The 23,571-nt window shown below is 42.4% G+C and overlaps 1 protein-coding gene and 1 non-coding gene across 7 annotated transcripts in view; one reads left to right on the top strand and one right to left on the bottom strand.

The window, feature by feature from the left end:
• The window catches only part of TJP2 (tight junction protein 2), a 126,010-nt gene that overhangs the window by 58,612 nt on the left and 43,827 nt on the right, over window positions 1-23,571 (top strand). The gene's annotated exons all lie outside the window — the stretch shown is intronic.
• Window positions 4,909-4,980, bottom strand: TRNAG-GCC (transfer RNA glycine (anticodon GCC)). The gene has a single exon. It is a non-coding gene; the product is annotated as a tRNA-Gly (tRNA).

Raw genomic sequence — 23,571 nt, 5'->3', positions numbered from 1 at the left:
GTTGTTACTTTTCAGTATGAGTAAACTTGAGAAGTTTTCATTTGCAGGCCTATAAATTAATACAGGCTGCGAAGTGACTTGGTTCTAAGAGCTGCTTTTTGATGTATAACTTTGTGAAACTTAATGAATATTCCTTTTTTTAAAACAATTTATGTATGTATTTTTGGCTGTGCTGGATCTTGGTTGCTGCCCGTGGGCTTTCTCTAGTTGTGGTGTGCAGGCTCAGTAGTTGTGGCACGTGGGCTTAGTTGCCCATGTGGAGTCTTGTTGGACCAGGGGTCAAACCTGTGTCATGTACATTGGCAGACGGATTCTTAACCAACCGCTGAACCACCAGGGAAGTCCAAGTATTTTCTTTTTGAAGTTGTTTTGATTTATTAGTTTTTTTTTTTTAATGTTTAAAGAATTTTATTGAAATACAGTTGATTTACAATGTTGTGTTCATTTCAGGTGTACAGCAAAGCAACTCTTATACATGTAGATAAATATATATAGACATTTTAAAATATTTTCTTCCATTAAAGGTTATTACAAGATACTGTAATATCCCTGTACTATATAGTAGGCCCTTATTGGATATCTATTTTCTATGTAGCAGTATGATTTAATCCCAGACTCCTAACTTGTCCCTCCCCCTGACTTGTTAGTTTTTAATAAAGTAAAAGGTGATATGCAAATCTGGTTTATAGACTGATGGGCTTCCTTGGTGGCTCAGATGATAAAGAATCTGTCTGCAGTGCAGGAGACCCGGGTTTGATCCCTGGGTCGGGAAGATCCCCTGAAGAGACTGCCCCCTTTTCCTCCCTCTGTCTTTAACTTCTTCTATCTTTTGACAAGTTAAGTGAAAAGATCCAATCTTGGTCCTGTTTTGTGCCTCACGCCTAATGCTGACAGCATGTGCTAGTCTACTAAAACATTTGGCAATAGTGTCTGTCCCACTTCCTATTTGCAAAACATGAGCTGTAAGGTGTTGCTCTTGAGACATTTAAAAATCTTGACTCGGTTTTTGCAAAACCCTCCCTATATAATGATGCTCCATGTGGAAAGAACTGCTGCTGCTGCTGCTGCTGCTAAATCGCGTCAGTCGTGTCCGACTCTGTGTGACCCCACAGACGGCAGCCCACCAGGCTTCTCCGTCCCTGGGATTCTCCAGGCAAGAACACTGGAGTGGGTTGCCATTTCCTTCTCCAATGCATGAAAGTGAAAAGTGAAAGTGAAGTCACTCAGTCATGTCCAACTCTTAGCGACCCCATGGACTGCAGCCTACCAGGCTCCTCCATCCATGGGATTTCCCAGGCAAGAGTACTGGAGTGGGGTGCCATCGCCTTCTCCGGGAAAGAACTGAGTTTTTCTTGATTTAGAATGTCTGTGAATCTTCTCTCTCATTCAAAGAATTTTGCCTATGACCCTGACTAATTAGGGACGTTACTACTGTTGCTTTCAGGCGAGTATCTAGAAATAGACTAGCCAAGTGATTTATTGATTCATATTTTATTAGGTTTAGATCTATAGTACTGCTTGAGAAATTTGAAGTGGTAAGGAAAGCAAATGTTCTAAGTGCCAAGATAAGCATGAGCAATAACTTCATTTCAGCCACTGGTTTAGCAGAGTGAGCTGGCTCTGTGCAAAAGCTCACTTAAATTTGAATGTGCTAGAAATACACTGACAGAATCTCCTGTTTTATCTCTTTTTTCGCCTGACTTAGCCAGTCAACCAGGGCTAACAGTGGATGTCCGAACAGTTTACAGTGGCTAATACAATGCACAAAAGCTTTCTTTGTTTGGAAAGTGGAAAATAGAGCTGAAGGGGGCTTCTTAAGGGCACTGACCTAATTTCACTCCTACGACAAAAATGATTGGTTTTAAATATATATGTATTTCTGATCCAGGTGTCTATATTTCAGCTAGTAGTGTTACAGCCTGAGGAAGGGTCGCACAGTGCTGCTTTGTGTATTTTTACAAAGCAGCCCTATTTTTATTTGACAGTGTCCTTTAAACTTAAAACAAGAAGTCAAATTCTGGCATAAAATGATAATTCCACAAAAGCCAAGGAATTAAGAAAGGCAGCTGGCGTTGCATCATCACCCCTGTCAGTCCTTGAAACCTCCTCACATTTGAGAACTGGTTAGTCACCAGCTTTTTAAAGATAAAGTTCTCTGGGGGCCATTCCTCTGTAAAATGTGGGGAAATAGAGCTGAGTTAAAAATAAAGTTAGTTCAGGCATTGCCAAATTTTCTGAATTTCTTAAATTTCATGTTTATGATTTACTTTAGAAATCACATGTCGGCAATGTTTTTACTATCTATTACCCCAGAATATCTGCAGGCAGTATGCGCTGCCTTAAAGAATCTGTCTCGCTTATTAATAGAACCAAGGGGAATACACATGTCACTTCGGGGTGGGGGAAGGGAGGAAGCTCATTTAGCTTTGATGTATTAATAAGCTCCAAGGAACAATGGCATTGCTGTTCTAAGTAGTCTTTGAGTGTGATTAGTTGGTGACATATAAATGTTGGCCGGATTGGATTATGTCCCAATGATGAACTGTCCTGAGAAAATGCAAGTCACTCACCTATCACTCCAGTCAGTCACCAGACTTGTCCTTTCAGCTTTACATTTGGGATAATGGTTTATGCAGTGAGGTGCCCTCGACACTGAGCTGGTATTCTGCCTGTCTGCTGTCTGTCTCTTCTGTCTCTTCCAGCTTGGATATTGTTGGCTCCATCTGTGTAGTCTGCAACACGGATAGTTCATTTTCTCTGTGAGAGGCAACATAAGCTTTTTGATTGGGATGAGCTTCATCAAAATGAATGCTTGGAAAACAGTAAACTGCAAAATAAATGTCCTCAATTAGATGTAAACTGCATTGCTTGTGTTTATCCTTTTGGAAGAGCAGTGTGTTTTCTGATAGGCCTGGGTTCTGCCTAGTGTTGGAAGGAGGGTCACTTTTAACACTAGGCGGGGTGGGGAGGGGTGGTGATTGTGCATTTTCGCAGGCAGGTCTGGTTCTTGGCAGTACTACTCCAGGCACAGAATAGTTGCTCAGTAAATGAAGGAAGGTGAAAGGAGGAGAATAGAGACAGTCCTAAAAAACTGAAATGAGATTGATCTGGGTATGTATCCTTTTGCCTTGCTCACTGTGTTTCCCACTGGCCCCCCTCCCCGCCACAACCATGCAGGTGGCTTGGAGACTGAAGCTGCAACATTCAATTCCATTATTGGATAAACAAATGTAAAATAGGCATTAATGGACTTTATAGAATGGCTCTGAGGCTCTGTCCTTGATTTCTGCAAACATGAGTATGTTGGGAGCTGGCTTACTAAAGTTCCACCCAAGTAGAACTCCTGATGTCTCTGTAAAATACCTAATGGTCAGGGGACCCCAGGACACAAAGTAAGATGCAGACAGACTTTTCTCTGGTGAAGTGAGAGAAGCCACACGGCTGGTGCAGTGTTAGTACAGTGTTAGACCTTGGTACCGGAGAAGGCAATGGCAACCCACTCCAGGAAAATCCCTCCTCCAAGGAGGAGCCTGGTAGGCTGCAGTCTATGGGTTCACGAAGAGTCGGACACGACTGAGAGACTTCACTTTCACTTTTCACTTTCATGCATTGGAGAAGGAAATGACAACCCACTCCAGTGTTCTTGCCTGGAGAATCCCAGGGATGGTGGAGCGTGGTGGGCTGCCGTCTATGGGGTCGCACAGAGTTGGACACGACTGAAGCGACTTAGCAGCAGCAGCAGACCTTGGTACAGACCTCACTGAATCCTCCCAACCAACTGGGAGTGAGTGTTAAAACTCAATTTTATAGGTGAGGATAAGGAGGCTCAGAAATGTTAAATAACATGTCCAGTGTCGCATAACTTGTGTGACAGGGAGGGAATTTGAGTCAAGGTCCATTTAATTTGAGACTTACAGGTGCTTTCAGCTCCCAGCTCTGCTTTGCAGAATCAGATGAGCAGAGAAATAAGAGGGAGAAGCTAATGGCCTCTCTGTTGATTTGTAGGATTTTTTTTCACATTATCACTGAAAGTATACAGAAAGTTTTTCTCCAGGGAGTCACAATGAAATAGCAATGTTTTTAAGAGTTGTTATCATTCTTCAATGACCCATGTGTATCCATTACTGTATGAAGCCCCAAAGACGCTAAGGTGAGCAAGACAGAGTTTTATGGGGAAGTCGATTATGTAGACTACTAGTGAAAATCATAGTTTTTTTATAGAAATATTAAGACTCTCAAGTGAGAGTGTCCGCTTTCTTCAAGTCCACAGCCTCCAGTTAGAAATGACTGTGTAATCCCATCCCACAGAAAACAACAGTTGTTGTTAATGTCAAGAAAAACTTGTTGGCGGCTACAAAGCATATGAATTGTGGAATTCGAAAGAATGTTCATCTTTGATATGCTGTGTTTGGGAACTTGTCTGTTAAGGATCAGAATTCCATTATTAGTTTCGTCAGGATCAAAGTACATCTTTTAAATAACGCTAAGAGGTGTAGGTCACCAGGCAAGCACAGTTCAGTGGCAGGCAGGTCATCTTTTTGTGATATCCAGCTGAGACTGAAAGCATTGATGTATAAAACTGAGAGACTGGGTTAAAGATAGAGAGAGAGGGGATTTTGGAGCCAGAACTTTTGGCGATGGATTGCTGGGGGTTCGCCTTTGGAGGCTTTTGGGGTAGGAGGTCGTTGACAACCAGAGCAACAAGCACAAGGGGTAGAAAGAGCTAGACAGGCTCCAAGTGCAAACTTTGTTTCTCTCCTGTTGCCCTTGGAGTCCTGTTAAGTGAAGTCGCTCAGTCGTGTCTGACTCTGCGACCCCGTGATCTGTAGCCTACTAGGCTCTTCCCTCCGTGGGATTCTCCAGGCAAGAGTACTGGAGTGTGTTGCGATTTCCTTCTCCAGGGGAATCTTCCCAACCCAGGGATCGAACCTGGGTCTCCTGCATGGCAGGCAGACGCTTTACCCTCTGAGCCACCAGGGAAGGCCCTGGAGTCCTGTTAGGGGCATGGCTGTCATCCTCCCATCCTCACCGCATGGCATTCTTCCCTGAGGACCCAGGACTGAGGAGTTCCATGAGCTTCCATAGACAGTCTAAAAAGGCTGACATTGTTTGAAATGTTGGTTCTTGGCTCGAAGCTCAGCCATGACAAAAGCTGGATATATAATTCCGACTAGATTCTGTGGTGGGTGATGGAAACTTCCAGTGTTCTCATGTTCTCTTTAAAAAATTTATTCTCCAGTGGCAACTGGTCTTGGTCTGTGGGTGCCGCATGCTCATTGTCTCTCTGTGGGGGTACACAGGCAGCAGCCCAGCTTGAGAGCAGAACCAGAGTTTTCACTCCTGTGTTCAGCACATTTCCTCAGTGTCTTGCCCAATATGTGTGTTGATAATGCTCCCACCTGTAGTTAATTATCCACTTGGAGGATTATCCAAGCAAGATTCTGATCTCAGGCCAACTTCCCATGTGGTATGTGATTGGAAATTGTTAACAAGTTCAGATTTTTGTTTAGATAAAGTATAACCAGAAGTTCCATTGCAATGGAAACCAAGGGTAGTTCACTTTGAATTGGCCTAACTTTGCACTAAGACCTTGTATGTGTATATGTGTGCTCAGCTGTGTCGGACTCTTTGTGGCCCCATGAAGAATAGCCCACCAGTCTCCTCTCTCCATGGGATTTTCTAGGCAAGAAGACTGGAGTGGGTTGCCATCTCCTACTCCAGGGGATCTTCCTGACCCAGGGATCAAGCCCACATCTCTTGTGTCTCCTGCACTGGCAAGTGGATTCTTTACCACTGCACCTCCTGGGAAGCCCCTATTCTCTAATAACTAAAAAATAAAAGGAAACAAGAAAACAAAATTATCTCCAAACAGCGACTAAATGGTGAGCCAGTTGAGAAGTTAAGAGTGTAGATGTCCTCCAAGTTAAGAAGTAACTTAAGTAGGAGAAAATGTGGGGAAAGTACATGTCAAAGCACATTTTAAGATGTGGAAAGGCTATAACACTGAAATGTCCTTCAATGATAAAACATTTCTGCCTGAGTTTTGGATGTTATTTATGCTCTGGATTTCCAGCTTTGGGACAAATACTGTTTGTTGTATTTCTAAGTGGTTGGCTGTTTCGTTTCTAAACAATTCATTCTTTTCTGGGGGATGGAAGGGACCTTAAAGATACAATAAACCATCACCATGGTCAAAGTCTTGAAGAAGTGTTGCGCAGAAGAGAAATTAATGTTGTTCTTTGGGTTTGGAAAAACTTGGGGCTGCCAGATCAGTGACTGACACCGTAGTTCAGTACGCATTCACCGCCATTGTTCTCCAGACTGTTCCAAGCCTTTCTACATCCTAAAAAAAAAAGGCATCCTCTGAGGGTGGGGACTGTTGTTCTTTGTTGATAGGCCTTTGTTTTCAAAGCCTGAGTCACTGTAAATACTTAAATGCTGAATGACTAAAAGACGTCTTAAAGAAAAATCTTTTATTAAATGTATACCATATCACCTTTTTTAGAGTGAGACTTTTTTAATAGAGGAAGTACCCCCTCGTTTGTGTGACATTTTACAGTTTGTAAAAACTTCCATGTAAAATTCTCAGTTGATCTCAAAGAACCCTGTGAGGTGGGTACTATTACCTGAGCTGTGCGGCGAGCTTAGAGGTTTTACGGCTGGTTAGTGACAAACCAGGGGCTCATCTGTTGACAAACTAGAACAGCTGGAGAGAGCTCCAGAGTGTTGTCTGGCCCCCAGCCTCCAGGGAAGCAGAAGCCTGAGTCTTCTTGACAAATGTATTAGAAGTCCTTACCTGAATTTCCTTATCTGTTTATTTTGGCCTTATCGCACGATGACCTTGAGATCTTAGTCCCCCACCGGGAATTGAACCCTGGGCTCCCAGCAGTGAAAGCACTGAGTCCTAACCACTGGACCACCAGGGAACTCCCCAGTGAAGCACTCTTGATAGTGCATTTTGTTTCCATGGTCCTTTGGCTTTTTCCATGTCTGTATCCATTTCTCAGAATGCCCGGTAAACATTGCTGTTGCTGGCCCTGATAGCAGTTTCTTGCCCACTCCTAAGTTAGGTACTTGCAAAGGTGATTTTGGAATTTGGCTTAGAAATGGTGGTTTGATTTAAACTTTCCTCACAGTAGAAGGGGGATCTTGACTGGGGCTTAAACCCTAGGGTAAGCCCTCAGCCTTACTGCTCTGAGAAGGCCATTACTGCCCCAGACTGAAACCCAGGAATTCAGTGCAGCCCTCCCTTTCTTCCTCCTTCCCACCTCTTGTAGTCAGTAACCCCCCTGGGGCTGTCGACCTCAGCTTAGACTTCTTTCCTGCTTCTCAGGAAAATGAGGAGTCTGGTCTCAAATATATAAAAATACAAATCCACTCGTGCCCTTGACCCACCTCAGACTTAGAGTTACTTTTTTCATGCACGAGACCGGGATGCTTACTGAGAGCCAGGTTCCCCCATCGGCCTCCCCCTCTGTGTCCCAGCCGTGATGGTTTCTTGCTGTGTCCTCTCTCAGTGGATTGAAGTCCCTATTTCCACGGGGTCACTAAAAAGGAAGGCCCTCCCTGATCTCCCTGGGAGGCCAGCTCCTCCTGTTCTGGACCTTTCTGTACTTCCCTTCATAGCATGCGTCACAGTTTTAGTTCTACAGCTGCTGACAGACTCCTTGATTTACAGCTGAGCCCCCGTCTGCCTGTAAGCTCCATGAAGGCAGGATCGTGTTTATTTTTCTCACTGTTTAACCTCTAGTGCTCAGTACAAAGCCTGGCATGAAAAAGGTGTTTAATAAACATGTATTGGGTGAATCAATGAATGGATTCCACCTTCTGTGTGAAACTTCAATTCCAATAACTCTTCCTCCTAGAAATTATATTTCAGCAATTAGGTCCAGTGATTAACAATGAGAAAGTGCTATCTTCTACCTTCCACATGGTTTAACTTGCTCTGACTATCCCACAACCAGAGCAGGGTCAAAAGCCTCGTAAGGTGTCAGTTGTTTTGCTCTAGTGGTTTTGTTTTGTTTTTGGCTGCCCCAAGTGGCATGCAGGTTCTTAGTTCGCCTGACCTGGGATTGAACCCATGCCCCCTAGAGTCCATCTACTGTTTTGTTTTTTCCCCAAACTTTAAACTTTTTATTTTGTATTAGGGTGTAGCTGATTAACAGTGTGGTGATTGTTTCTGGTGAACAGTGAGTGGAAGTACTCAGCCACACATATACATGCATCCATTCTCCCCCAAACCCCACTCCCAACCAGGCTGGCACATAACACTGAGCCGAGTTCCATGTGTTATACAGTAGGTTCCAGTGGGTTTTTTTTTTTAATAGTATATGTAGGACAACTAAAAGTGTAATTTTTTTCCATCTCTCCTTTTTTATGTCTGCATCATTGCACCACCTAGTGGGTTATGTCTGTTACTATGCGGTAGCCTTGCCGATTTCCTGATAAACAAATTCCATGAAAGGGTAGTGAATGTTGGGTGCCTTCTTATGCTTAAGATTGCATACAGTTTCTGCCAATAATTTATGTTACTAGGCATAGACAAGTTTTTGAGAGGAGCTCAACATTGTTTAATTCAGAATTTAAAAAATAATATTGACCTATGTCTGAAATTTCCCATGTCACCAGTAAAGGAAAAAGGGTGGGGGAGGGGTATTGTACACAGTTTTATGGACTGTCCATTTAACTCAATTTATACAATAATGCCATGCAAGATACTAGGTCAAAGAAGGTTGTCTCCTTCTAAGTTTAGCAGTAAGACTGTTCTAAACATCTGAACTTTTTTTTTCAGTTTTGTCATGAGAAAAAAAAATAGAAGGATAACTGTTTTGATACAACCTGCTTCAGTTTCATCTCTTCTGTTTTATTATTAAGTCAAAATCATTATTAAGGCTTGCTGAAGTGCACTTTGATTATTTTTAATAGTTTGGCTTGGGCTCCCACCTTTCATTGGTGTGGAAGCTGGATGCAGGAAACCTCACCTTTCCCCTTCCTGTCTCTGGTCTTTGCTGTCCCCTCCCCTTAATGGAGTGTTTCCTTCAACAATCGGATGGATCTTTTGTTTTCCTCCATTGATTCTCTGAGATGGTGCACGCTCATCATGATGAATGTGTTGTGCAAGTATACATTCCATTGTCAAGTTTATATCTGAAATGTACAAGTATACAACTCAACAAGAGAACAGCCCAATCGAAAAACGGGCTAAAGACCTAAACAGACATTTCTCCAAAGAAGACATACAGATGGCCAAAAGGCACGTGAAAAGATGCTCAACATTGCTAATTATTAGAGAATGGAAGTCAAAACTACAATGAAGTGCCACCTCACACCAGTCAGAATGGCCATCTTTAAAAAGTCTACAGATAACAAATGGTAGAGAGGATATGGAGAAAAGGGAATCTTCTTATACGGTTGGTGGGAATGTGAAGTGGTACAGCCACTATGGAGAACAGTATGGAGGTTTCTTAAAAAATTAAAATAAAACTACCATATGTCTAGCAGTTCTACTCCTGGGCATATATCCAGACAAAACTCTAGCTCAAAAAGATACATGTACTCCTATGTTCATAGCAGTGCTATTCACAACAGTCAAGACATGGAAACAACCTAAATATCCATGAATGGATGAAGAAGATTTGGTACATACACACAATGGAATACTACTCAGCCATAAAAAGAACAAAATAATGCAATTGCAGCAACATGGATGCAATTAAAGATTAAGTAAAGTCAGAAAGAGAAAGGCCCAAAAAAGGCAATGCCGAAGAATGTTCAAACTACCACACAATTGCACTGATCTCACACACTAGCAAAGTTATGCTCAAAATGTTCAAGCTGGATTTAGAAATGGCAGAGGAAGCAGAGATCAAATTGCCAACATCCATTGGATCATCAAAAAACCGAGAAAACTGCAGAAAAACATCTACTTCTGCTTTATTGACTACATCAAAGCCTCTGACTGTGTGGATCACAAAAGACTGTGGAAAATTCTGAAAGAGATGGGGATACCAGAACACCATACCTGCCTCTTGAGAAATCTGTATGCAGGTCAGAAAGCAACAGTTAGAACTGGACATGGAACAACAGACTGGTTCCAAATCAGGAAAGGAGTATGTCAAGGCTGTATATTGTCACCCTGCTTATTTAACTTGTATGCAGAGTACATCATGAGAAATGTTGGGCACAAGCTGGAATCAAGATTGCCTGGAGAAATATCAATAACCTCAGATATGTAGATGACACCACTCTTATGGCAGAAAGCAAAAAAGAACTAAAGAGTCTCTTAATGAAAGTGAAAGAGGAGAGTGAAAAAGTTGGCTTCAGACTCGACATTCAGAAAACGAAGATCATGGCATCTGGTCCCATCACTTCATGGCAATAGATAGGGTAACAGTGGAAACAGTGACAGATTTTATTTTGTTGGACTCCAAAGTCACTGCAGATGGTGTCTGCAGCCATGAAATTAAAAGACATTTGCTCCTTGGAAGAAAAGTTATGACCAACATAGACAGCATATTAAAAAGCAGAGACATTACTTTGCCAACAAAGGTCCGTCTAGTCAAAGCTATGGTTTTCCCAGTAGTCATGTGTGGATGTGAGAGTTGGACTATAAAGAAAGCTGATTGCCAAATAATTGATTTTTTTTCAACTGTGGTGTTGGAGAAGACTCTTGAGAGTCCCTTAGACTGCAAGGAGATCCAACCAGTCCATCCTAAAGGAAATCAGTCTTGAATATTCATTGGAAGAACTGATGCTGAAGTTGAAACGCCAATACTTTGGCCACCTGATGTGAAGAACTGACTCATTGGAAAAGGCCCAGATTCTGGGAAGGATTGAAGGCAGGAGGAGAAACGGATGACAGAGCTTGAGATGGTTGGATGGCATCACGAACTCAATGGACATGAGTTTGAGTAAGCTTGGGGAGTTGGTGATGGACAGGGAGGCCCGATGTGCTGCAGTCCATGGGGTCGCAAAGAGTTGGACCCAACTGAGCGAATGAACTAAACTGAAGAAAGAGACAAGTACCGTGTGATGTCACTCATATGTGGAATCTAAAATATGCCACAAGTGAAGCTATCTATGAAACAGAAACATAGACATAGAGAACAGACTGGTGGTTGCCAACGGGGAGGGGGTTGATGGAGGGATTGAATGGGAGGTTGCCGTTAGCAGATGTAAGCTTATATGTAGACTAGATAAACAACAAGGTTCTACTTATAGCACAGAAAACTATACTCGATATCCTATGATAAATCATAATGAAAAGGAATGTTTAAAAAATATCTATGTATAACTGAATCACTTTGCTGTACAGCAGTAATAAACATTACTTCCAACACTGTAAGTCAACTTTACTTTAACTTTAAAAGTAAAAAATAAAAATGTATAAAAAATACTTAAGCAGTTGAAGCCATAAATTGGAAAGTTTTAAATCTCATCCATAGATAACGGCTTATTAGAAAATTATTGCGTCTCTTACTGAGAGCTGGTTGAATTAGTGTTTTTGAAGGGTCATTTGCAAAGTTTTACCAATGTGCCTACAGAAGGAGTTCAGAATATTTTTTCCCCACAATCTCTTCTTCATTCTTGCAGAAAAGTTTACCAAAAGAATACCAGAAATATCTTCAAAGTATGAAAACAAGCACTGCTTCTGTAAATAAGCGGTGTTTTGTCCTCAAAATAGCATTTGACTCATCTTGATACCGTGCTGTAAACTGCTCGAATTTAAGTTATTATAGATGAAAAGACTTAGAAATGAGCATGTTCTTTACTTCAGAAATACCACAAATTATGAGGGAGGGGCTACATAGCAAGAATGTTAACTATAGTATTTGTTATAGTACCAAAAAATTGGTTGCTAGGGATATGGCTAATTATTTGGTAAGCATGACTATTTACAAATTTAAATAAAACATTTGGTTCCTTAATTGCTTTTGGGGTGCTTAGTAGATGCAAGTGGCTAGTGGTTTTCATGACAGAGAGCTCTGCTAGCATGACACAGAGTTCTGTTGGGAACACTTGAATCTGCATCTTTAATGTGCATACTGATCACATGGGGGCTCTTGTTAAAATGCATATTCTTGTCAATAGGTCCAAGGTAGGGCTTGAGATTTTGCTTCCAGGTGTTGGCAATACAGTATCGAAATGTGAGGTTCTTTAAGTTCCTGGGCTCATTCCCTGATTCTCATAGGAAAGGCATGTCTTTGAGGTGCAGGTCTCTGTAGGTTTCCTAACTTTCTGGGGATTAGCCAGGCACATTGATACATGGCGGAAATACCCTGTGTGAGCTGTCCTCTGATAGTGCCTTGAGACAGGGAGTGACAGTTGACCTTGGGCATTTAATACAGGGCCAATCCTGCGGGCAGGATTTAGCTGAGCACTCTAATTGGTTTTCTAGCCTGCCTTTTGACAAAGCAGTTTATAATTTTCTTTATCTTGGTACCAACATGGGTGGTGGTTTGTATGTGTGTTTATTTTTTCAAAGTGAGGCTATGTTTGAAGATTATACAGGCTTAATCAGATTTAAAATCATAGAGTAGACAGGGCTGTGACTGTGTTGCCAAATTAGCTCCTCCTTTTTTGGCTTATTAATGGCTCCTTTGTGATTAGAAATAAGAATGGCTTGTTAAATTGTAATTATAATTTATAGCTTAGTGTCCAGAACTATGAACATAGAGGTATTAAGTGTAATTACCTGCTGATGGTATTGTTATTTTTTGCCTCCTATCTTATTAAAATTGGACTCATACAGATCTGCATTCACCTACTAGCTGTGGGGTTATGTGCAAGTTAATTAATATCTCAGGAGATGTATATATACATATACATATATGTGTGTGTATATGGCTTTCCAGGTGGCACAGTGGTAAAGAATCCACCTGCCAGTGCAGGAGATGCAATGCAAGAGATGCAGATTCAGTTCCTGGGTTGGGAAGACCCCTGGAGTAGGAATACCGGAGTAGAATACCAGAATGGGTTGCCATTTCCTATGTATGTGTAGGTATGTGTGTGTGTATATATATATTGCATTTCCCTGATGACTTAAGTTGTAGAGCACCTTTTCATATGTTTCTTTATCATATATATCAATGACCTCAGATATGCAGATGACACCACCCTTATGACTGAAAGCAAAGAAGAACTAAAGAGCCTCTTGATGAAAGTGAAAGAGGAGAGTGAAAAAGTTGGCTTCAAACTCAACGTTCAGAAAACCAGGATCATAGCATCAGGTCCCATCACTTCATGGCAAATAGATTGGGAAACAATGGAAACAGTGGCAGACTTTATTTTGCTGGGCTCCAAAGTCACTGCAGATGGTGACTGCAGCCATGAAATTAAGACATTTACTCCTTGGAAGAAAAGTTATGACCAACCTAGACAGCATATTAAAAAGCAGAGACATTACTTTGCCAACAAAGGTCTGTCTAGTCAAAGCTATGGTTTTTCCAGTAGTCATGTATGGATGTGAGAGCTAGACTGTAAAGAAAGCTGAGCACCAAAGAATTGATGTTTTTGAACTGTGGTGTTGGAGAAAACTCGTGAGAGTCCCTGGACAGCAAGGAGATCCAACCAGTCTATCCTAAAGGAAATCAGTCCTGAGTATTCATTGGAAGGACTGATGCTGAAGCTGAAACTCCAATACTTTGGCCACCTGATGTGAAGAACTGACTCATTGGAAAAGACCCTGATGCTGGGAAAGATTGAAGGCAGGAGAAGGGACGACAGAAGATGAGATGGTTGGATGGCATCACTGACACAGTGGACATGAATTTGAGTAAGCTTGGGGAGCTGGTGATGGACAGGGAGGCCTGGTGTGCTGCAGTCCATGGGGTTGCAAAGAGTTGAACACGACTGAGCGATTGAACTGAACAGAACTTATCGCATATATATCTTCTCTCTGTTGAGGTCTTTGGTCCAATTTTTTAGTCCAGTAGTTTTCTTATTGTTGAATTTTAGGAGCTCTTTTGGAGAACAGTCCTTTATCAGTTGTAATTTTTGCAAATATTTTCTCCCACTCGGTGGTTTGTCTTCTTATTCTCTTGACATTGCCTTTCACAGAGCAGAAGTTTTTTATTCTAATGGAGTTCAGCTTTTCAACTCCTTGTTTTATGGATCATCAGGACTTCTGTTTTCATATATTGAAAAAGGGAGGAATTGTGTAGAGTTTTTGGAAGGATTACTGGGCAACAGCCATAAAGCATTCAGCATAGTGTCTGGCACATTTTAACATTCAGTTAATGATGATATGTATCAGACCCCTCATTTAAGCATGTGTTTGCAAGGGCACAGCCATTAGGGAACCTATACGTAACTGGTTATTAGAAGAACCAGAAATAAAATAAAGTCCAGCCCAACGCCCTTTGTGTTCCCTCTTCTCAGCAAGTCACTGTGGATGAGTTACTGAACCCAGGCCAACTGCTTGAAAGTGACTGTCATGCTTGTTAAGATGTTCTGAGTTGTCAGAGTGATTGGATCCATTGCAGGTCTGGTGTCCAAGCACCACCAGCCGTGTTTTTGGGGTGGGTTGTTTGTTTGCATGCCTGAGATCAGTCATCACTCATGGGTAGGTTCTGAAAGGCACAAAGGCTGTACAGTGGAAAGGATACAGGCTTGGTAGCCATGCTGACATGGGTTAGAATCTGTCCTCTGCTACCTTTAACTTGTATGACCTCAGACAAGTTACTTTGTCTGACTTTGGTCTTTTCTGTAAAATGAGTCCAATAATTATGATAATGATAATAGCTGAAAATGACAGAGCATTTGCTGTTAGGGGGGCATCACCCTGAATTCTGTACATAAATAATTAATTAAGTTCTCACAACCCTGGTGGAGTAGGTCTTGTAACTGCCCTTGCTTTACAGATGGGGGAAACTGAGGCATGAAGAAGTAATGGAAGTGGTGGAACAAGGATTAGAATCCCCACTTTCTGGGAATTCTCTGGTGGTCCAGTGGTTAGGACTTGGCACTCTTATGAGTGAGGGCCTGAGATTTAATCCCTGGCTGGGAACCAAGATCCTACAAACCGTGTGGTACAGCCAAAAAAAAAAAGATCCTCACTTTTTGATTGCAGAATCCATGGTGCATTTTTTTTAGTCTTAAAAAAAAAAGCTTTATTGAGATACAGTTCACATATCAAACTAAAAATGTACAGTTCAGTGGGTTTTAGTATATTTATGGATTTGTGCAACCAACACCATATCAGTTTGAGAACATTTTTATCACCTCAAAAAGGAAACTCCATACCCATTTAGCAAGTTATTCCCCACCTTTCCCGATATTCCCTTATTCCTAGGCAACCACTAATCTACATGTGATCTCTGTGGATTTGCCTCTTCTGGACAATTTACATAAATGGAATCATAATATTTTGTGATTCTGCAAAATATAATGCGTCTGGCTTCTTTTGCTAATAATGTTTTTAAGGTTTATCCTTATAGCATGTATTTGTATGTCTTTCCTTATTAGCCTGAATAATAACACGTTGTATTCATATACTGCATTTTGTTTACCCGTTTACAGTTGATGGACATTTGGGTGGTTTCCACATTTTTGCTATGATAAATAATGCCACTGTGAACATCTGTGTCCAGGTGTTTGTGTGGACATATGTTTTCATTTCCCTTGGGTTCCATGATGTGTTCTTAGTTAATCATACTGTGCTCTTCTCAGAAAAAGAACAGGTTCTTAAATGGGAGTGGTCACCTTATATTGCTGCTGCAGAATTATGGTGGGGACCTTTATGGAGAGTGTTAATTGTGTGATGAGCACTGGGTGAGGCTCTTTATAAACATTTCTCCACTCAGTCCTCACAACAATTATAAAGGGTAGGGATTTTGAGCCCATTTTGTAGATGAAGCAACTGAGCCTCAGTAAGGGAGCTGCTCCAGCTCATGGAGCTTGTCAGGTGTGTGGGAGCTGAGCTTGGACCCTGGCATATACAGGGCTCTAGAGGGCTATTCCCACCATGTTCTGTGGCCGTGGTTGTCAGAGGCATTCATGACCATCCCACCTCCTCCTTGCAAGTTTACTGGCCTGGTATTTCCTGTGTTTTTGTGGGAGTTTGCCTCAATTCACCCTGTCAAACAGATGAGGAGATCCTTGTTTTTACCAACTGGCAGTGGAATTGAGTGGGTGCCCAAGGTCCTGGGTCAGTTGGGAGGGGCAGAGTCTTGGGTGGAAGTGTCTTCTTAGAGCCTGGGTTCATTGCTTTTTGCATTTCAGCACGACTGCTTCTGCTTTTGAAATGCACCTCTAGGCAAACCGTTGTCCTCTCTCTGTTCTACATTATTTACTTAAATATGCGCTGAAAGTTTACCTTAGGTAAATAATAGGTGACGGGTTAAAATAAGAACAACAAAACCCTCATAACTCCGTTCGGTACCCGTCAGCAGTAGGTCTGGAACCTAATCCTGTGAATTGTTGAGCTATCAAGAATCCCTCTTTAAACTGCTATGTGTAGGTTTTTTCTCTCACCCTGGTCACACTCAGCTGTGTCCATTGTGAGTTGTGTGCTGTGAGCACACTGTACACTAGTTGTCACTGTTCCCCGTCAGCGTGCACCTTTGTAAGTTGTGAAGGGAGGGTAAGGAGCTGGTGATGATCTTGTTATCATAGAATCAACTATGAGAGACTTAAAAAAAAAAAAGAATTACATAAGGGTTTGTTTAACTCACTGCTGACTTGGTTACTGCTACTGGAAGGGTTTAGCTTTGAAGAGACACAGGCAGGTGCCTGGAAACCAGAATCTTGGTTTATAATTTTTAAAAACTACTCATTTTAGGAAGAGCAAGAGTGAAGCTCATTTTCAAACTTTTCTGGGGAAAAGGAGTTTCTATAGGTTGTGGGCATCTGTGAAAAACTGTACAGAGCGCTATGAGCGAGGTACCTGCTGGGTGTTGATAGCTTCCTTCTGTTCCAGTTCTCACACTCATCTCGTCTCCTATTTCTGGGCTGGGTGTGTGTTTTAGGACTCCCAAGCTGTAGATTAAGTTATTTAACACCTCTGTTCCATGCTGAGAGTGTAGCATCCTGTGCTTACTTCGCAGCCGCACTGAGTGCCTGTCCGCATTGTCTTGGACACACCTTTCAGGTTATCCCTCCTGCTCTGCCTGTGGTCACCCACCCACAAGTTAGTCATCTTTCAGCTCGGGGGTACACAGCCAACCCCCCTGGACCTCTCATCCCTGTTTCATGGCATGCACCCATGCCAGCAGTTCCACATTGTATATTCCTGCCGTTATCTCAGAGATCACCCTGTTCCAGCCCCATGTGGCCTTTTTTTTCATGATTATAAGCTTGTTTTTCACCTCATGGCCTTTGCATCTACTGTTCCCTCTACTTGGAAAGAGGTCCAGGTTTTCTTATGATTCCTTCTTTCCAGAGTCACATCCCATGGCAGTTACTGCTACTGGAGGTTATATGTTTACTTGTCTATTGTCTGTTTTCTCTGTTAAAATCCTCCCTGTGTGGGGAGAACTGATTCGTGTACCCCCAGCAGTGTCTGACGTGTCCTAGGTTCCTGAGGAATATTTGTTGAGTTTATGAGCCTTGTCTCTCCATCTACGGTTGTAGTTGGACTGCATCGGGATTGTTTATGTGTCCTGGTTCCCCCTGCACTGTCACTGCCTGAGGGTAATGATGTAGGATAATTTTTTTTTTTAATCCACAGGGTGGGTGCTAATTGCTCAGTAGATATTTCTCAAATATGTGACTATGGAAGTTAGGGATCTTGGGAAGGGTAAAGCCCTAAACTCTTGATCTTCTCATGGAGGCAGCTGTCCACCACCAGGTGTCCTTTTGATGCCACTGATAGAACAACTGCTCATCAGGACAGCCTGCAGTGGTTCAGATGGCCTTTTCACTAGTGGCCCTCTGCCTTTCTCTTTCAGGGTCTTTGCCCTCTGCTGCTCTTTGGGTCCTGCACAGTCCAATGCACATGTGTTCAGTCGTGTTTGACTCTTTGCGACCCCATGGACTGTAGCCCACCAGGCTTCTCTGTCCCTGGGATTTCCTAGGCAAGAATACCAGAGTGGGTTGCCATTTCCTTCTCTAGAGGAAATCTTCCCCACCCATGGATCCAACCCGCAACTCCTGCATTGGCAGGCAGATTCGTTACCACTGAACCACTTTGTAAATCCTGCACCACTGACCCCACCCCCAATTGTATTTATTCTTCAGACCTCATCTCAGTGGCCTTGTTCATGGGAAATAGCCCCTATTCCGCAATCATCCAATGAGATCAGGTGCTAGCTCCTGTCAGACTTCCTGAAGACAGTGCTATATGTGGTTTGATCCTCGTTTGAACGTTAGTATCTGGCACGTTGCACTTGGTAAACGTTTGTTGAATGAGTAAAGAATTAATATGAAAGTATATATACTACTATATGTAAAATAGATAGCCAGTGGAAAATTGGTGTAATACTCAAGGAGTTCAAACTGGTGCTCTGTGACAACCTAGAGGGGTAGAATGGGGTGAGAAGTTGGGGGGAGGTTCAAGAGGGAGGGGACATATGTATGCCTATGGCTGATTCATGCTGAGGTATGGCAGAAGCCAGCACAATATTATAAAGCAATTATCCTTCAATTAAAAATAGATTAAAAAAAAGAATTAGTATATTTACATACCCATGTTAATAGCAGCAGTATTCACAATCCAAGAGGTAATAGTAACCCAAGTGTCCATTGATGATGAATAAATAAAATATGGCATACCACATACAATGGAATATTAGTCTTAAAAAGGAAGGAAAATCTGGCACATGTAGCAAGGATTAACCTTAAGGATATTATGCTAAATGAAATAACCCAGAACCAAAAAAGCCAAATACTATATGATTCCACTTGCATGAGATATTCGAAATAGTTACATTCATGGAAACAGAAAGAATAGTGATTATGAGGGGCTGAGAGGAGGAGGAATGAGGAGTTGTTGAAAAGGTCTAGAGTTTCAGTTTTGCAAGATGAGAAAGTATTGGAGATTGGCTGCATAACAATGTCAACAGACCTAACACTGCTGTACTGAACACTTAGAAATGGTTAAGATGGTACATGTTATGTTCTGCAGTGTTTCTTTTGTTGTTGTTTTGCTAAGCTGTGTCTGTGTTGTTTTGCTGCAGTCATCTCTGACTCTCTGTGACCCTATGGACTGTAGCCTTCCAGGCTCCTCTGTCCATGGGATTCTCCAGGCAAGAATACTGGAGTGGGGATCTTACCAACCCAGGGATCGAACCCACATCTCTTATGTCTCCTGCATATTTAAAAAAAAAGAGTGAGTGATGGCAGAAACTGTAAGTTTTGAAAATCATTGAAGAAAAATCTGGAATTATTAACTTGTAGAATGCCAGTGACTTCTAGGTAATGTTCATGCATTTAAGGGAAAGAAGTATTTATTTCCTCATCAGGGCAGCAGGAGTGTTTTCCTGAGGATGGTCACAGGAAAGGAGCTAGCTGCTTTGTGCCCTCCATCCATGCTCCTCTGTGCCCGGGGCCTGGGCTGAGCCTGGCTGGTGTGGGGCGCCTGCACACCCGGGGTCGAGTCCTGAGCATCTGCTCAGCTCCCAAGGTCCCGCTTCAGTAGGGCTCCTTTGTCTTCCGTGCCCTCTCAGTGTAAGATTTGAAACAAACTTTCATTCATTTCTGATCCCGTTTTGCTGGCCCAGCACTTCTGAAGCACCTACTCTTACGGAGTCAAGGGAAGGCCATGAACACTTTTGAGAGCTTTGCGCTCTGTAGGGAGAGGTTGCTGCGTTCCAGGCTGACACTGGCCCTCTGAAGTGTAGGTATGTTTTCCTCATTTAGTAAAGGAGATAAGTTATCCCAGGCCCCACAGCTCGGTAACAGGACAGAGATGGCCCCCAGATCGTCCTTGCCTCTGTGTCAAGTTGCTCCTTTTGTGGTGTGCATCTCGTGGTCTACATTTAATTCACATCTCAACCTCAACCTCTGGAGAAGGAAATGGCAACCCACTCCAGTATTCTTGCCTGGAAAATCTCATGGACAGAGGAGGCTGGTGGGCTACATAGGGTTAGGGTTAGGGTTACAGTCCATGGGGTCACAAAGCATCAGACACGACTGAGCACACAACCTCAAACAATGTAGAGGGCTCGCTCCTCCCTTGCAGCCTGTCTGGCCCATTGGTGTAAAATACAATATACAGTGACAAGGACCACCGCTCCCCAAGACCATGCTTCCAAAATCCCAACCCAGCTTCCAAACCCCCAGCATCCCATACAGGTTTTCTTAGATGTTCAAAAACCCCAAATGTGCTTTTCCACCCCCACCCTCTGCAAGTGGTGAAGACAAAGAAGTGGAGAGCAGGGCCCTTTGTTATTCTTTTATCTGTGAAGTTTACAGAAAGGGGCGAGAGAGGAGGAGGCTCTGCTGAGTGAGCACTCTGCCCCCGCTATGGCCCTGACTGTACCCACTGCCCGAGTGTAGACTTAGTTATCTCCAAGGATGAGCAGCTTCGTATCTTCAAGCCTTTTAATTTTCTAGGTGATAACAGCAATTCCAGGCACCTGAAACATTACCCGTTGCTGTTCAGCCAGCTTATGCTTTTCGTGTATGTGTGTGTAGGGGGGTGAAGGGGGGCATCTATGTAAATAAATACTTCTCTAAGTGTTCCTTTCTACAACATTGCTCTAGAATGTCCTCCTTAACTTAAAAATTTCTGCTCAGATACTGAATCATTTTACATGTCTAAAAGGAATATTTACTCTTAATTCTCTAGTTCCCTGGCATGGGAGAGAGGGAGGGAAAGCAGCAGAGTGGTGCAAATCCAGAATGCTTTCTTTTTCCTCATAAGTAGTGCTTTTCAGAGCGTTCGGTGTCCCGCTGTATGGATGTGTCACTGTGTGAGATGACAACAGGATTTGCTGGGAATGTGGGCCACTATTGTATCTGCCTTACGTAACCACGTGGAGTGGTGGCAATGGGCGAGCAGCCTGGGATGTAGGCAGTGCTCTGGCTAGTCACCCTCCAGAGGCCATGAAGACCGCGCAGTTCCTCCAGAGGATGTGGGTCCAGGCTGTTAAAAAGTTGGGGAGATTGAAAGGCCATGTGAGTCCCTCCGCAAGCTCTCCTTTCCCCCTTTTCTTCCCCAACCTTTCTTTGTGGGAAATTGGGAGGGGGAGCCTTCTCACAGTGATTCCTTTCTCCTCTGATTTATTTGTGCTTCTGGCAGCCCTCAGGAACAAACTGTGAGATGCAGATTGTAGTCATTGGTGGGTTTAAAAAATACTTGTCTTATATTAGGCAGACTTATGTGAAACTGATAGCCTCTTAGTGGGATTTACGTATCAAAGGCTGCTGTTTCCCCTGTGTTGGGAATCTGCAAGCAGGGTGTTGCTTTCTGGGGAAGATGTTTGTTTGTATTTGGGTAATTGTAATTTCTTATTTTGGGTAAAAAGCTTTCTGCTTCCTTATCCAGCAGAAATCTATATTTTTCTTCTTACTATTATTTGTTAGTATTCTTTTTATCTTGGTTTCTAAATGATAGAAAAAAGTTTTTCCCTTGTTCTTTTTTTCCCCCAATGGATTGAACATGGAGTGCACTATAACATGTATAAGTGTTTACTTCTATGATGGGATTTTTATCAAACATGTCCCTTATGGGCAGATATTGATTCATCTCTGGCTCTGACTTTCCATCGCTGAAAACCAACAGTTTGTAGATAAAAAGCTTAAAAATTTCCTGTTGGGAGAGTCAAGGCAGTGAAGACTTTTAGTAACTGCCTCCTAGTTGGTTTTTATCACATTTCGATATTCTTTATGTAAAATATGGAATTTACCTGTTTGGCCAAGATTTTTCAAAGGAAAGAAACTTTAACAACTAGAGAGTAATTTTAGAGACAAATCAAATAACTATTTGTCCCTTTTTCATTCTGCATGTATATACATTACTGCCAACACAAAGCTTTTTATTTAGTTTTTTAAAATGGCCCCCTTTTCTTTCTGTGTTGTCTAGGAATGAGTCATTACAATTTCGTGGGGGTGGTTATTCACCTTACATATAGAAAAAGTGAAAGTGATGTGGGGGAGATCACTGGAGATCCTCCTGCTGCCGGAATGTTGTCTCTTGGGTTGAAAAGGAGACTCGGCTTCTTCTGCAGCCTTCTGCTCCTCCGGAGCCAGCCTGCTTCTGCACCTTGCCTGCCTTCATGCACTTCTCAAATTACTGCTCCCATCCCCTCCTTGCCCCCTGGCAGTCTGAATGATTGCACTTTTGCTCTTTGGCTTTGTCGTCTGTTCTGCATTAACAAATGTTGGTATGAGGTCCTTGGGCTAGGAATCATTGGGTACCCTTTGGTGTTTACTCATGAGCCCACCTTTCCTTCCCCCTCCCCTGTTTTTTAACTTACAGAGTGTTTGGTATATAAGAGAATTATGTATCTAAATCATAAAGTGTAATTATAAAATATACTCGTGAGCCCGTCATGATACCCATGGACCCTCACTAGGGTGGACCCAAGGTCCTTTCTCACTCATCTACCTCATCCTGGGTCACACACACACACAAACACCTCTAAACAAAAGTGTGCAGTGCAGTGGCGTCCCGTATATTCACATTTCCATCTTTGAATTATGTAAAAATGATAGCTGTCTATATAAACCCTTGCAGGATGTTTTTCACTCCGTGTTATGTTTGAGACACTCCTGTGCTGTGGGTGTGTGGCTCTAGTTTTCATTGCAGTATAGCATTGCATTTTAATAACATATCACAATTTGTTCGTCTGTTCTGCCCTTGATAGATCATTCAGGTTGTCTCAGTTTGGGCTGTTGAAACATTCCTGCTGTGAATACTTTGTGGATCTGTGCGCACATACTGGCACATTTCTCTTGGGCCTCTGACCAGCAGAGAAATCATTGCATCGTGAATACGAGTCCCTTTACCCTGCCTGATATATGTATGTACTTTTCCTATGGTCTTGCATGTGAAGCTTTCTGAAGGCTAAGCAGCTCCCTGCCTGCATTCATGCAGTGGCTAAATATTGATGGCAATTCTCGGATCTCTGCACAGCCCAGCACAGGTTGGGTGGGGCCCATTGGCCCAGTTTGAAAGGCGTGGTCTCAGCTGTTTCCTAAGCTGATACATGACTGCAGGCTGTCCCTGGGGATGTATCGGGAGCTGATTTTCTGTGATTGTGTAGGGTGCTCTGTGTTTCTAGAAAGATACAGATGAGGCAGAGAAGACAGTCAGTGATTTGCTGTTTTGGGCACACCCGTGGTTGAGTGACTGAATAAGTGAAGGAATGAAAGAATGAAGGGTTTTCTGTGAGACCCTTGTAAAAAGTCACAGCTTTGTGGGTTGTGTGCAACATGGTTTATTTTTAATGCTCAAGAGAGCTATTAAAATTTATTTCACTCTAATTTCTTTACCTTTAAAATTAAGATTTGAAATTTATCTCTTAGTATATTCTCTTAAAATTTAAGTAGTTAATGGGTTATGTCACAGCCCATTAACTCTAGGTAAGAAAAGGTTGCTTATAATCTGAGCAGTTTCATAACAAGTTGATGAAGTCTTTGGCACTTGGCAAGGTCTGATTGATTTAAAAATTTCATTCATTCCTGTGA

The sequence above is a fragment of the Ovis canadensis genome, chromosome 2 (genome assembly GCF_042477335.2).
Source record: "Ovis canadensis isolate MfBH-ARS-UI-01 breed Bighorn chromosome 2, ARS-UI_OviCan_v2, whole genome shotgun sequence".
Lineage (NCBI taxonomy): Eukaryota > Metazoa > Chordata > Mammalia > Artiodactyla > Bovidae > Ovis > Ovis canadensis.
Note: the sequence above shows the minus strand (reverse complement) of the source record. Positions and strands in the feature narration are given on the sequence as shown.